This window comes from Anguilla anguilla, chromosome 2 (assembly GCF_013347855.1).
Source record: "Anguilla anguilla isolate fAngAng1 chromosome 2, fAngAng1.pri, whole genome shotgun sequence".
Lineage (NCBI taxonomy): Eukaryota > Metazoa > Chordata > Actinopteri > Anguilliformes > Anguillidae > Anguilla > Anguilla anguilla.
The window spans coordinates 67105161-67119689 of NC_049202.1; the positions used below are offsets into that span (position 1 = coordinate 67105161).

Consider the following 14529-nt stretch of genomic DNA (forward strand, 5'->3'; position numbering starts at 1 on the left):
GAGGAGTGGAAGAATTACTGTACAGCTGCGGAGGTGGAGCACCTGGAGCACATTCTGCTGCCTGTGCTGACATTTAGATATTATGAGATATATACTGTTATTCATTGGATTGTCTTTACGCATGTATCTGCTTTTATACATCTATTGTGATATGTTCCAGTTACAGAGTCAGTATGTGTAAGGATTTCTTCGGTTTTTTTTGGGGTTTTTTTTGTATTCCTTCTGTTATGTAACACTTAATGAAACTTAAGGTTGTATGTGTTAGAACATAGATCCTTCCCTGCACAAGTTAGTCTAGAATTCCCCCAGTCACCATCTGAGACATCCCCCTCTAAGTGCAAGATCCCCAGTCTGGAATCAAGTCATTTATGAACTGTCGCAAATGCACTGTTTTTCTTATGTGGTTTTCAAACGCAGAGCCACATCAAGACCATGCATGTGCCAGCCAGCTGGACGATCGCAGCTGTGTGCGTGTCTGCAGCTGTGAGCAGTGGGACAAACGTGTGTGTGTGTGTGTTTTATGTGTGTGTGTGTGTGTGTGTGTGCGTGCGTGTGTATGTGTGTGTTTGTTTCTCTGTGTGTGTGTGTGCGTGTGTTTGTGTTTGTGTCTGTGTGTGTGTGTGTGTGCGCGTGTGTGTGTGTGTGTGTTTGTTTCTGTGTGTGTGTGTGTGTGTTTGTGTCTGTGTGTGTGTGTGTCTGTGCATGTGTGTGTTTGTTTCTGTGTGTGTGTGTGTTTGTGTCTGTGTTTGTGTTTGTGTCTGTGTCTGTGTGAGTGTGTGTGTGTGTGTCTGTGTTTGTGTCTGTGTGTGTGTGTGTGTGTGTGTTTGTTTCTGTGTGTGTGCGCGCACGTGTGTGTGTGAGAGTGTGTGTGTGTCTGCGTGTGTGTGTGTGTGTGCGGGCGCGTGTGTGTGTGCTGGTCTCCGCGCGCGTGCCAGGCCCTGATTATGATTAGAGACGGCTGGCTGAGATGGCGGCTGAAGTAACTGCAGATCCAAAGTCAGCCGGCTGAGAAGAGCAGAGCCATTATAAGGAGCAGCGGTGACTCACCCGACTTCCCAAACCCCTCCTCCCGTTTTTACGGGAACCAAGTGTGTTTTTATTTCTTTTGCTTTGTTCTTTTTTTCCTTGGACGAGAGCAGGGCCAGGGGAATAGGTTACTCTTTAACTGTGTGTCTGCGCACCCTTCCCTGGGGCAAGGTAGTCCTAATTACTGCCTGTAGCCCACTGAGTTATGTGCAGCAGCGATAATCAGATAACTTTGCGTGCAGACTGCGCTGCATACGGTCCGCATCAACACAGGAGCGCTCACAGTTCCCGCACTCATCTCCTACCTCTACTGGGACTACGGACTCGCTGAGGATGAGGATGGTGAGGATGATGCGCTGGACTGGGGGGCCACGGGAAGAGTTACAGTTACACTGCATCCATGCGGATCCTGGACAGCATTGTCCTCCAGTGCCAAGTTTTTTTTTAATTTTTTTTTTTTAATGAACCTAGTCATATCTTACCTAGGTTTACTGTGCGACCCTGGACCCCAGTGTTTATGTGGCGTTCACAGTTTTGTTCAAAAGGACCCTTTGTGCAAATCCACCCTGTTGTACTCCACCAAACACCACAGAAACCAGCGACCTTTACACAGGCAGAGTCTCCAGGGGAAAAGATATGACATCAAAAGAATCTTTCAGAACTGGACAGCACTGTGGGCAGCTGTAAGAATGTACTTTTGGTCAACGCCTGCGTTTCTTTAATTTGTCGTGGAGGAGCAGAAAGTGATTATTTAGTGGCTACACAGGAACAAGAAGCCATTTGATGGAAGGATTTTGGGTTTTACTTCTCCGAACACTTCTTATACAGAGACAATTCACCTTCCATTGCACTGGGGAAATGCCAAGTCTGCATGGTTTTGAGGCCTTCCACTGTCCCAGTCACACAGACAGTCCAAGGACGATCCCTCAAAAACCCAGATGGGATACGCCTGCAGACCAGACAGTGGCTTTGGAAACCTCTGGGCGGCTTTCTCAACCTGTTTTCTGTGTGTGGGGATTTCCATTCCAAGTGTCTATCTGGGTCAGATAACTAGAGAGCTGAAGGCAGAGCCAGGTCAGCCATTGTTCCCGAAGGATAAAACAACAAGACATGAACAAACCAGAGAAACATGGCACTTTAAAAGACCATGTTTCCATTCTGGTTAAGACAGCCCTGAGGTAAGAAGCTAAATAGAAGCTATCTGGTAGAGCTCAAGAGCCAAAACATAATGAGAAACCAGCCTAGAAGAGTGGAAATGTATAATAGCTTGGTGATAATGAATGTCTTTGATGGAAAACCACACACTGTAACTCACACTTAACCTTTTTTGATTTGTTTTTTTTATGCTTCTAGTTGGTCGCTCAAGCCGAGCAAGGAAACCCAGTGAATGCAGTGCTTTTTTTGGAGTCAACGTCTTCGGAGTTTGTGTGGGTATGTGTTTATGTATGCTTTAGTGTTTGTGTGTGTATGCATTTGGGTGTCTGTGCGTGTGTATGTGTATAGGTGTGTGTGTGTGTGTGTGTGTGTGTGCGTGTGTGTGTTAGGCTGCTGCTGAGTTCTCACAGTTACAAAGACAATGGAATGCAGTTGTGGTCGCCAGCCCATCAATCTCTGTCATGTTTTCCCTGTCAGCGGTTGTCTGCACTGGTCTGCCAGGTGTGCTGAAGGGCCAGGATTGGGCTGCCAGGTAACCCACCTGTACGCCCGCGCCCAGACAACAAGGCAGGCATAGAGCAGCCAGCCGCACATGAGCGCTGTGAGGCGTGGGTGGGGACGGGCTCCACCCACGTCTGGGGAGCTTTTGTTCCTTGGAGGGAGGAGGATTCTGGCTGAATTTCGTCTGAGTTCACCTAGGTCATCATCACACTGGAAATACAGAGAAAGACTCTGTTAGGAAGACTTCTTCAGTTTACTGCCGCAGTGACTTCGCTAATTTATTATGGTGCATTATTTTACAATGGAAATCCGACACGTTTGAATGACATTCCTTTTTGTAACTTTTTGTGAATACAGATCCATTGGGTAATTATCAACAGGGTGACATTGCGCCCGGAAGCCCTCCAGAGTTCTTTTCTTCCTGCAGGAATGTGTGGGAAGAACTGCCTTACACTCATCCAGCACTTTCAAATCTGGATGTGAATCAAATGTGTCATTCTTGAAATAATGTGTCAGTCACCACTGGTGCTCCACTGGTGGCATCCATACACGTGTGTGTGTGTGTGTGTGTGCATGCGTGCGTGCGTGTGTGCGTATGTGCGTGTGTGTGTGCATGCGTGCGTGTGTGTGTCTTGTGACAGGGAAACACAGCTCAAGTGCAGTGATGAGTACTGTGTTGTCGGGGGAGGGAGCCTTGTCTAACATGAGCACTGGCCTGTGCAGAAGATTATCCGCCTGTCAGTCATGCAACATGGCTGCCTGTCAGTCATGCAACATGGCTGCCTGTCAGCCAGTCAGTACGACCGTCCGTCAGGCAGTCACACTTTCACTTCATCCCCCTCTTAAGTCAGCCCAGCGCAAGTTAGGCCATTTCCTAGCCGGGCACGGCCCACACCGGCAGACCGAGACGGGTAAACGCTGCTACCGCTACGGGCGGCTGGGAGAGCAACAGGCGCGGAACCTCCTTATCGTCCCACATCTGGAGTTTCAGACAAAACAGCTGGATCCCCGAGCCAGACACGGCTAGAGGGGACCACAGTGGAAACACACACCAGAGGAGAGGAAGAGGGAGAAGGAGACAAATAAACACAGGGGAGGGTGGGAGAGAGAGAGAGAGAGAGAGAGGGGTGCTATTCCTACATAGAGAGAGTGAGATTATGGGAAGAAAACCAACAAAGAGGTAGAGAGAGAAACTTTAAAGTATGCGCGGGGTTCAGAATATGAATGTATAATATGTGCATTTTTTGGTCTTTGGAGAGATCAACAGAAGTGACTAAACAAAACAAGAGAGAATGGTGAATGTATAGAGTATGTATATGTACACTATCTAACCAAATGTATCTGAACACCCCTTGGTCTGGGGCTGTTTTTCATGATTTGGGCTCAGCCCCTTAGTTCCAGTGAAGTTTACTTCCAAAAAGTATCTGTCCTCAGTTGTAACACTCACTACAGAGTTCCAAACTACATCTGGAAACAACGTCAGCACAAGAACTGTTTCATGAAATGAGTTTCCATGGTCTAGCAGCTGTACACAAGCCTAAGATCATCATGCACATTGCCAAGCATCGGCTAGATTGGTGTAAAGCACACCGCCATTTTAATCTGGGGCACTGGAAATGCGTTCTCTAGAATAATTATGCTTCACTATCTGTCTGTCTGACAGATGAATCTGGTTTTGGTAAAATGCATAGTGCCAAATGTACTGGCCCAAATACTACCAAAGAATAATGATAGAGGAGGAGGTGGAGGAGGAATAATGGTCTGGGGCTGTTTTGTGGTTTGGGCTAGGCCTCAAGTGAAGGGACATCTTAATGCTACATCATAAAATGCTATTCCAGAGAATTGTGCTCTTCCAACTTTGTTGCAACAGTTTGAGGAAGGGTCTTTTCTTGTTTCAGCATGACAATGCCTTTGGGCACACAGTGAGGACCATATGAAATGGTTTTGTTGAGTACAGTGTGGAGGAAGCTGACTGGCCTGCACAGAGCCCTCACCTCAACCCAATCCAACATCTTTGGAATCAGTTGGAAAGCCAACTGCAAGTCAGGCCTAATCATCCAATCAGTGCCCACCTCACTAATGCTCTTCTGGCTGAATGGAACAACACCAGGTCAAAACCTAGTATATAGCAGGACCGGCCGACCAATGGTGTGACGTCATAACTCGGCCGACCAATGGTGTAACTTCACCACTCACTCAGTAAGTCACAGACATTCGCATTTGTAGGCCTGGACCCGCTGTTGCGGTCCAGCCAAAAAAATCACTGCAGCAATGTTCCAACATCAAGTATAAAGCCTTCCCAGAAGAGTGTAAGTTGTTATAGCAGCCAAGGGTGGACCAACTCCATATTAATCCCCATAATTTTGAGATCTTGGATGTCAGGTCTCCACATACTTTTTTGCAATGTAGTGTATATATAGCACATGACTTCATCAGCCATAGTACAAACATCCACAATCTACTATGTGCTAAAAGCAACCCACATAGAAAATCTTTATAAAAATGCTAATTTAATGAAGAACAGCCGGGCTCCAACCGAGACTGTAAATGCACTGAGAGCATCTGTGTGCACATGTGTGTTAAAGACACCCCAAGCCTGAAGGAGCATGCGTGAGAGGCTCCAGGGGTTTGGGTTCCGATGGGGGTGAGGGATGCGAACGTCAGCACTGCAGGGGTTAATTCCGCGGTGTCTGGCCTGGATAGCCACAAGCGCACATTCGGTAATAATGATCGCAGTGGACGGGTCTGGTAAACAGCGTCAGATGTGCTGAGTCAGGTCCAGTGCCACTCTGGGGAAGGCTAGAGCTTCTCCAGCCTGCACTTGTCGACAGTGCACAACACCCTGGCTCTCAGGCCCGCTGTGTAATTAAGGACTTTGGGGAGGTCAGCCAGTTGGTCTCAGCTGATCTGCAGGTGTCTGCAAAAAGGGGGAGATCTGGGCTGCTTTAGAAGAATTCAGAAAAAATAGAAATGTTGTGCAACAGCAGGGGCAGAGAAAGCTGTACAACAAACACGTCAACACATGCATGCAAACACAAACACACACACACACACACACACACTCATATACTGTACATACACGCATGCAAACACACACACAAACTCATATACTGAACACACACGCATGCAAACACACACACACACACACACGTATACTGTACATACACGTATGCACACACACACACACACACTCATATACTGTACATACACGCATATACATGCACACACGCACACATACATACACACATATACATGCACACACACATGCACACACATACATGTACACACACACAGATACACCCTTTAAAGAGGTTGTATCATTTCTCTCTGTGCTCTGCTCATTGGTGGTAGGTTTCGTCTTGATTAAATTTGGTCAGGATCAGCACTTAAAAGGAACACTTCTTACTCTTGAATCTGTTTTTCCAGGTGATTTTCGAATACAGAAACTGTTACAAGCAAGGACAAATTCTTACAGAAATAAAATATGCTAAAACTATTGAAATAAAAATATATTCCTAAGATACTGCATCATTTCACAATACATGTGCAAATATATGAAGTATTGCCATGTTAACAATTACATGTTCTGGAAAGTTATGTCATAATATTAAATATAGTCTATTTTCATAAAGGAAGGCTGGGGCAGCAATGTTGTGCCTTGAATACACTTTTTTTAAAAGATTGTCTCAAATCATGAAGGTAGTCATCTGTATTTGAGGAAATATTAAAACGTATTGAAGTGTAGAAAACATCATGAATTTATTAATTTATCACAAGATTAGATCACTCAAATATGTCCTTGTAGCATCTAGAATCTTAAGCTGCTTTGTATTGAAGATTGTGATAGTTTGCAATACTGTGTACACACCTCTGCTAGTGCTCTGACCATTTTATTTGTCCCATCAGTTTCTGGTAAAATTCAGCAAATTAAAAAATAATGCTGCCAGTGTTCATTGTGGCCTGAACAGCAAAAAGTGCTTATTTTATCGCTTGAACAAGCCTTTGCTGTGTAGACTAGATACAGGGTTGTCTATTGTAAAAAAGGTCATGGCGTACTTTCTGGAAAACAGATGTTTAATGACTGTAGTTGGCTGGCAACATAATGAAAATGACTAATGCTTCACTCTGTTATAACCATATGAGGAGACATTTCTCCAGGAAAAAAAAAAAAAAAAAGTATTTACAGTTCTTCTTTCCGTCGCAGTTGTACGCCATCTTGTTAAGGACACCGCTCCATCTCCCTTGCTGGCTGGTCCTGGCATTCAGCTTTAATGAGTCTGCGAAATAAAAACGCAATTAATAGGAACAGGGCCCATGGCAGTTTTTTGGCATGCGGTTTGTGGTTCAAGTTCCCCCCTGGCTCAGGCTCCAAAAAGGGAAATGTGGCCAGGCACAGCCACGCCACTCCTCCCATCTCCAAAGACAACCCCCGTGCCACTCGCTGCACCCTTATCGGGGGGGTAAGCGGTTCCGCGGAACCACAGTAACCTGGCGGGCACACCTAGCTGTGCCGTGGGACCAGGCGTGAGCACGTACTGCAATTTAAAGGGGTGGGTGCTAGGGTGGAGGAAAGCCATTGTTCAAGTATTATCTATGGGCAGGGTTGTGTTTATCCTCACCTTACCAGAGGTTGAGCTGGGTTGGCTCGCACACATGCTGGGGTGAGCTCAGGTGCTGTGCAGCCACGGGCTTTCAGCTCACGCCTTTCTGTTTCCATAAGAACAACAATGCATGTACGCTGAACGCAGTTCACACCTTGTAGATGTAAGCAAAGGAATGTACTACTATGAAACGCAGCCCCACCTAACCCTGGTCCCTGTTTTACATTGTTTGTGAAGTACATTCTGCACCATATATTTCCCTGATTATATTTCAGCCATTGTGTTTTATTTTATTGTTTTTTTTTTACCTTAGGCTAATACTGTATGTATTATGTATGTATTACCAAACTTAATTGTGACAATGATCGGATGAAAAGTAATTAGGTTATTTACAGATTTTTGATTTGGCAAATGCAACACATTACTCTGTTTATTTTTTATTTTACAATTAAATTCACAGAGATTATTACATACAAGATTGTATCAATTTTTATCATCACACCTACCCAACAACAATATACAAAGTATGTTTAGTTCAACGTCCTGTTAAAACGATGCAGCTGTCGAATGTTTTTTTGTTGTTTTTGTAGTAAAGACACAGCTGTGCCTGTGGGACATGGGCGGAGTACAAGGTCAATCAGGCCATTTTTCCTTTTTAATTCAGGCCTTCTTCCTTTGTGTGGCTTTTAATGTTCTCTGCTGTTGGTTCATTTTTTTTTTATGCTTCTGTTTTTTTTATTCTGTAGCATTTTGAGATTTATTTCTAATGGAAAGTGCATTACAAATTAAATGTATTATTGTTATTATTATTATTATTATTATTATTATTATTATGGTGGAGAAACGGTGACGTATTTGAGGACATCTCTCTGTGGTGGGCCGTGTGGACAAAGACCTGCTTTTCCTCACGGTCCCTCTCAGCCGCAGCAACACGAAGGCTTGACGTCTCTTTCGCCGTTTCCCCAAACTGTGGGGTCCCGCTGCGGTTCCCCGTCCGCACCAGGCCTGCAGCCGTGTGCCAGGACACCGCGCTGAACGCGCTTCGGATCTCCGTGCTTCCTCGTGAACACTCACGCTGTCCTCCACTCCACTGTGGAACTGTGAAGAAAGTGTGCGCGGTTTACACCCGACTGAATGGGCCTCATGCCAACCACACTCACAGCAACATTCATTTGCACATTATTCCAAAGCTTAGTTTATGAAAAACATTTGCACTCATTTGCTGTATTAATATATTGCATGAAAGTTGCTATACAAATAAAGTTCATTTTTTATAAATACAGATACACTTTATCAGTGATTTCTTTTTGGACTGGCAGACCTTAACACAAACAAAATAAAATATTACTCATATGAGATATATGAGTGACAGAAGTATGCTCCTGCTTTTAACCTCTGCTCTGTTCTTTAATTACTGTTATACTGCAGTCGAATTCCCCATTTGATATTTGATATTTAATTGTCAACTGCATTGTTGCGTAATTTAGTATTTTATGTCAGGTCTCCATTCCAAAAGAGATTTAGATCTCAATGGAGTATTCCTGGTTATATAAATGTTAAATTAAAAAAATAGATATTACATATATTCCATGAACCTGTAGGTTATTAAAGTTATTTATTTATTTTTTTTAATAACCCTCAAAAGACAACTTCAATGGCAGTTGCCAGTGGCTAGAGACAAAGGCTGTAGAGGTGCTACGAATAGGAAGAAATCAGGAATAGTCTTCTTCAGATAAAAAAAAAACACCCAAATTGCATTCTGGGGGCAACATCCTGTGTTTGCAGATTTGCTCCTTCAGTATATTAAGTGCCTGACATGCAAACTGCCATAAATCTGTGGCTGACAGCAGGGTTTTAAGGTGGAGACGCTGAGTTTCCTTTATGAGCTCACCACCATCCCAGGCTTTCAGCGCACCTAAGCGTGACCTCATGTCTCAAATTTAGGCCGCCGATCCCTCTCCCACTGCCGTCTGTTTTCCTTGGATCCCGAACACCTGGGACTGAGCCGTGGGGGGGGTGGGCCCAGTGCCAACATTCCACCATGCCAGCGCCGTGTGCCCGGGCACAGCAGCTCGACACGCAGAGTCTTCATTTAAAGGGACGGTTCGATAAAGGCATTATTATTATTTTTTTAACCATAATTATTATTCTTATTAAAGTCACTGCTCTTAATCGCTCACTGATTTTATCATTCCTCTGCCTCCTTGCATGGAATGCTTACGTTACCGACCGAAAGGTACCACGAGTATTTTAGGCCTGAGTTCTTCCATGTACTGCTGACAGACCCCTTAATATTCACCATGCCTGAAGTCGCTGGTTTTCCTGCTATAATGTTCACCTATCAATTACCAGAGGTAACCGTAGATATACTTGTAAATCATTAACATACATGGATTTAATGGATAACATTTATATAGATAAACTTTTGTTGACCTCTTGATGATGGAGTGGGTGGCATTCTGTCCAAATCAAAGCAAGCCTTAGACCCTAAATCCAGTGCGAGTTCCAGTGTGAGTTAACATGTCCCTCCCATAAGTGTTTCTTAAAAAAAACCTACAAATCACAAAAATGTTCCCTACTCACTCCCCAAAGATTTGTATCGAGGGAGGGAAAGAAGAAGGGAAGTGGCACATTTATTTTCAGGAAGGAAACACATCTGTTGAACAACAAAAGCGACCAAAAAAAATAAGAAAAAAAGAATTCAGCCAGGGGTGTTCTTAAAAAACAGTCGCCCCTCTGTCCCTGCCAGCCCTCGGCTCCCACCCTCACACGAGCCCACGCATCCGCCCACGCGCACACACAAGCGCACACGAGCGCACGCAGACACAGACGCACGGCGTTAGTCAGCGGACTGTGCCCTCCGTGCGTGACTAACGCGGCTCGCTCTCCCCACTTCCTCCCGGGGCCCAACGCACTGATGCTGGGTTCTACGGCACAGGCGCTGTTGTCCTTACTGGGCCGGGGTCAGGGCAGTCCAGAGTCGAATGGGATGAATGTCTATTCATTGGGTTTATTCGGGATCCAATTTGAGATGGTGATTGCTGCTGTGTTGGAGGCCATTTTTCCAGCCACACAGTATAGGACATTTATTTATCTATTAGACAGTGTATTTTTAGTTTGATGGACGGTTCCGGAAGAAAAGGTAGCCAATTTTCTGAAGCACCGACTGGCAGAAAAGTAGAGTGTATAGTTAAGCAGATCTGTAGGTGCTTTGGCAGTCTTATATAAACAACAGCCATAGACGGACATATAGGTGTATGTAGTTGCGGGCACGCCCACGCACACAGGAACCCCACAGACCGGTTCTGGGCAGATGCCTGAATGTTGAGGCGGGGTGGGAGAGACAGGAAGTGGCACAGACGTCAGGACACAAAGGTGCGCCTCGGCCAGGTCCAGGCGGGTCAGCCCAACCAGGAAGCTGGCAGAGATACGGTAGAATACAGCACATAAACCCTGCAATGTGGGGACAGCTGAGAGCGGGGAGGGGGAGGGAGAGAAAGAAAGAGAAAGATAGAGCGAGAGAGAGAGAGAGAGAGAGAGAGAGCGCAAAAGGAGTACATGCGTACCTGCATGTCCACAATTTCTAGATCTGCTCACTCTGCTTTAATTATGCTATATTGTGAGGGAAAAGTCAGTGGCAGGGCTGTGGGAGGCCTCTTGTAGAGAAAAAAATAATTGATATTGTCAACCGAAATTAAATTTTAAAAAATTGTTTTCAAGTACCGGTAGTGATTATTATATCATCGTTACAATGTTCAGTTAAGAACATGCTCATCACATATTTGTGATCTTTCATCTTAAAGGTTTTTAAAAAAATTTTTTAAATCACATATAATCTGGGTTGTTCTCTGCTTGAAATCATGCCTTTTTTGAATAAATGTCATTATTTTTGGTTTTGCTTTTATGTTATGGCTGTAAGTTTATTATGAATAAAATAATAGCATGAGGCCTAACTGCACTTTGAATTGTTCTTGCTAGCCTCTGTTTACACATAATGAGAGACCATCAGCCTTGTCATAATTCTGCACTAGGAACTGTAAATGGATCTGACTAGTAGCTGGAATAGCTGGAATACAATATGATAGATGAAAAGGTGGGGATAAAATTATTTAATAACCAAACATAAGCCATCTTTTAAAATTTTGTTTGGTAGTCAATATTATGCATTATCAACACCAAAATTAACAGCATATTTATCTTCTGTTCAATTGTGCCACCTAATGGTCGGACACTGAACTGCATTAGTTGTGTAAGTGGCTGTGCAACTGTAGTAGTCAACTTGCCTTCTCTAAACAATAAAACAGATAAAATAATACTTTTGTTAGAAATTTTTCAGTTGTGGCGTCTTCCATATTTATTCAGGCTCTTAATAAATTGTAAGGCGGCAATGTGAAGTATAATAAAACTATTTAAAGAGGAAACAGAGGAGTGCAGAGTCAGTTTCTTTATGCAAATAAAGTAAAATATATGAAATTATAAAAGTAGTAAACCTACACAGAGCAACAGTGTACATTTTGCCAGTGACTGCACAAAGTTATTTCATTAAAAAAAAAAAAAAAAACATTTTAACAGTCAACCTTAACAGTCAAATATGCTGACAAGTTTTTTTTTGCATATCTGAGATTGTGATGCACCCAGTTACTGTCATTGCTTAGATTTTTATCTGTGCGGCTTGCCGCACAATCGTTCGTTGCTCTTTTTCAATGTCACACAAACGGTTAGACAGAAGCCTAGACAACGTTTCGCACGAGAACATACTCAGTTATTTAGATGTACTAGGAAATTTCGTTTCGAAATCCTGTGTTCTTGAGCAAGATCACTTTAATGACAATCGAAAGTCTAATGCATAATTCATAGAATTATTCAGACATGTCATAGGCTCTATCCTGATAGGAAATTATAACTTCTTAGAAGTTATTATAACCAAACCGGCAAAAGGGTCAGTTTGGTTATAACAGTACTGTTCAACAGGGACAAGGTTGAAATGGATATTTTATGTACTATTGAATTATCTGGCGAGGCAGACTAAAGACGCACCTTATTAGAATGCATCTTGGCTCCCTCCCATTCCCACCGCAAGGCACTTCCTCCTTTCATCCTGATTTACGTTTTTGGCATTTTTATTGTATTTGTGACTCAAATCAGTTCTTTGACCCTGCATTTCCTGCTTACAAAGCCAGAGGTGAAGACTTCCATATACACCGATTCTAAACTTCCCCTTTGATTTCAACATGCCTCTTGGATATACCATTGATATATAATATTCACCTGGGACTTACTGTTCCTTCTCTGAAAAATCTGTCCTTCCCTCTGTAGATTTTGACTATCAATAGTAAATTCTACTATTATTACTACTACCACTACTACTCCTAATGACTAAAAGTAATACTATGATACCATTATATCTCAACTGAATACATTGTTAGCTATTGATATGACTGTGCAGAGTGACACTAGAAGGGAAAGGGGCAATGCAGCAGTAGGAGGAGGGTTTCACATCAGAAACACTATCACGTGGTACACTGACAGGAATTATCACTCATTCTCCCTCTGCCACTTCCACGAATGAAGGCAGCCGGGACCACTGAGCGTGAGAGACTCTCCTCTAGGTTTTGGGCCTGTCCTGTCTCTAATGCCCCATCTCTTCATCTTTCTCGTTTCTCAGATCTGCTGATGGTGTTAACTTCAGAGCAGGAAGTCGGTCGGAGCGGTTATGTGGTTGTGGCCACATTCGCAGTAAAATATTCAAAAGGAATGAACTTCCGTAGAAATGAGGAACTCAAGAAGTCTGATTAGTTGATATGTACACCCATCTTCCAGGGAACGAGCTTCTGCCCATTCCCCAACAAATAACTCCCAGGAAGCCACAGCAACGAATGTTCCTTTGAAAAGGAAATATATGGTGGGCGGTATGTGGGAAACAAAAAATTCAGACAGACCACATCTTCAGTTACTACAATTAAGTAATTGTTATTATTTTATTTTTTTTCTTCAAAAAACACGACACAATACTGGAAAACTTACGAGACGTTTCAGCAGTGTGAAACAACCAGAAAGCTCAATGGTGAAATGTGTGTTGCAAGTCCTCAAATAAAACATATTGTTTTAAGTGTGTTTGAAAAATCTTTTGGAGTGTGAAGCCTTTTTTTTTTTTTCTTTGATTCATTACTTCATTTGGCGTTTACGCACCCAATAGGCTACCCAATTTCTGATCGTAAACAGCTTTCAGATAACATATGCCAATAAGTTCTGATGATTCCTTTAGCAAGGACTAGTTAGGAACAATGTCACATTTGTTAAACAAAAACAGAACAGATTAGCAAAATGTACATCACAGTGGGCTATAAAAAAAATTCATAGTACATATATAACATCCAGCTTCAAACTCATTTAATAAAATGCACATTTGAAGGCTTAATACTCTAACAATGTTTACATTATTTTGTTAAGTGAGATTTTTTCCCTCCAGTGTGCAGAAAATTGTATTTTCAGTGTGTTCCTAACACCATTTAAGAAACAAATAACTTTGACTAGGAAAAAGATTAAATGCGGTTGATCACAAACAAACACATCTTGAAACAGGTATAGGTATATTAAATCAAATTTCCATGTCGGCCATTTGCAATGTAATCCCATCGGCCAAACAGTACGTCAGAATACAGAGTTTCTGTTAATGTGCGGCAACATTCTAGAACAGCACAGCTTTGAGAGAATATGTGTATGATGCAGCATTGCAGTGAGTGTAACAAAAATCGTTTCATTGTATAACATTGGTTCTTGTACAAGGAAATATCAACGGAGTATGGTTAGTAAATTGATTTACGCACCAGCTTTCAACGCAAGCTTCTTGGAATGTTGTTTGCCAGGTCGATTGGATCTTTTGCTCACAGGGACCTATAGGAGTTGGTTGAGTCTCCACAGGGATGCACTGATGTTCTCTTCTACTAAATTGAATCAAAATAACATGTTACTTCTTTATTTGTTTTCATTTAAGTTAGCTGTTGTAACAGTGCGGAAAAAAGCAAAAAAAATAGAGAAAATATATTATCAAACCAAATCTAAAATATACAAACAATTTATTTTTTATCATTACGGTGCACCATTTCATTTTCGGTCAGACAACCTGTCTTCCTATTCGCAGCGCTATGGTTTGTGGGCCTTGGAATTTTATACAGGCAAATAGACGGTTAGCTTTCCCAAATCTGTTGCTATGGTGAATTCCACGGTACAAAGCGTGGTACAAAGG

At 42.9% G+C, this 14529-nt stretch overlaps 1 long non-coding RNA gene across 2 annotated transcripts; it reads right to left on the minus strand.

The window, feature by feature from the left end:
• Positions 1 to 6738: 6738 nt before the first annotated feature.
• Positions 6739 to 14485, minus strand: LOC118221501. Of its 2 annotated transcripts, none has more exons than XR_004764120.1 (5): positions 14384 to 14485; positions 14111 to 14224; positions 8179 to 8381; positions 7302 to 7389; positions 6739 to 6959 (listed from the first exon to the last, which is right to left on the minus strand). It is a non-coding gene; the product is annotated as an uncharacterized LOC118221501 (long non-coding RNA). The 2 variants fall into 2 exon arrangements; XR_004764121.1 differs by having other exon boundaries at positions 14111 to 14227.
• Between the last annotated feature and the right edge of the window lie 44 nt (positions 14486 to 14529).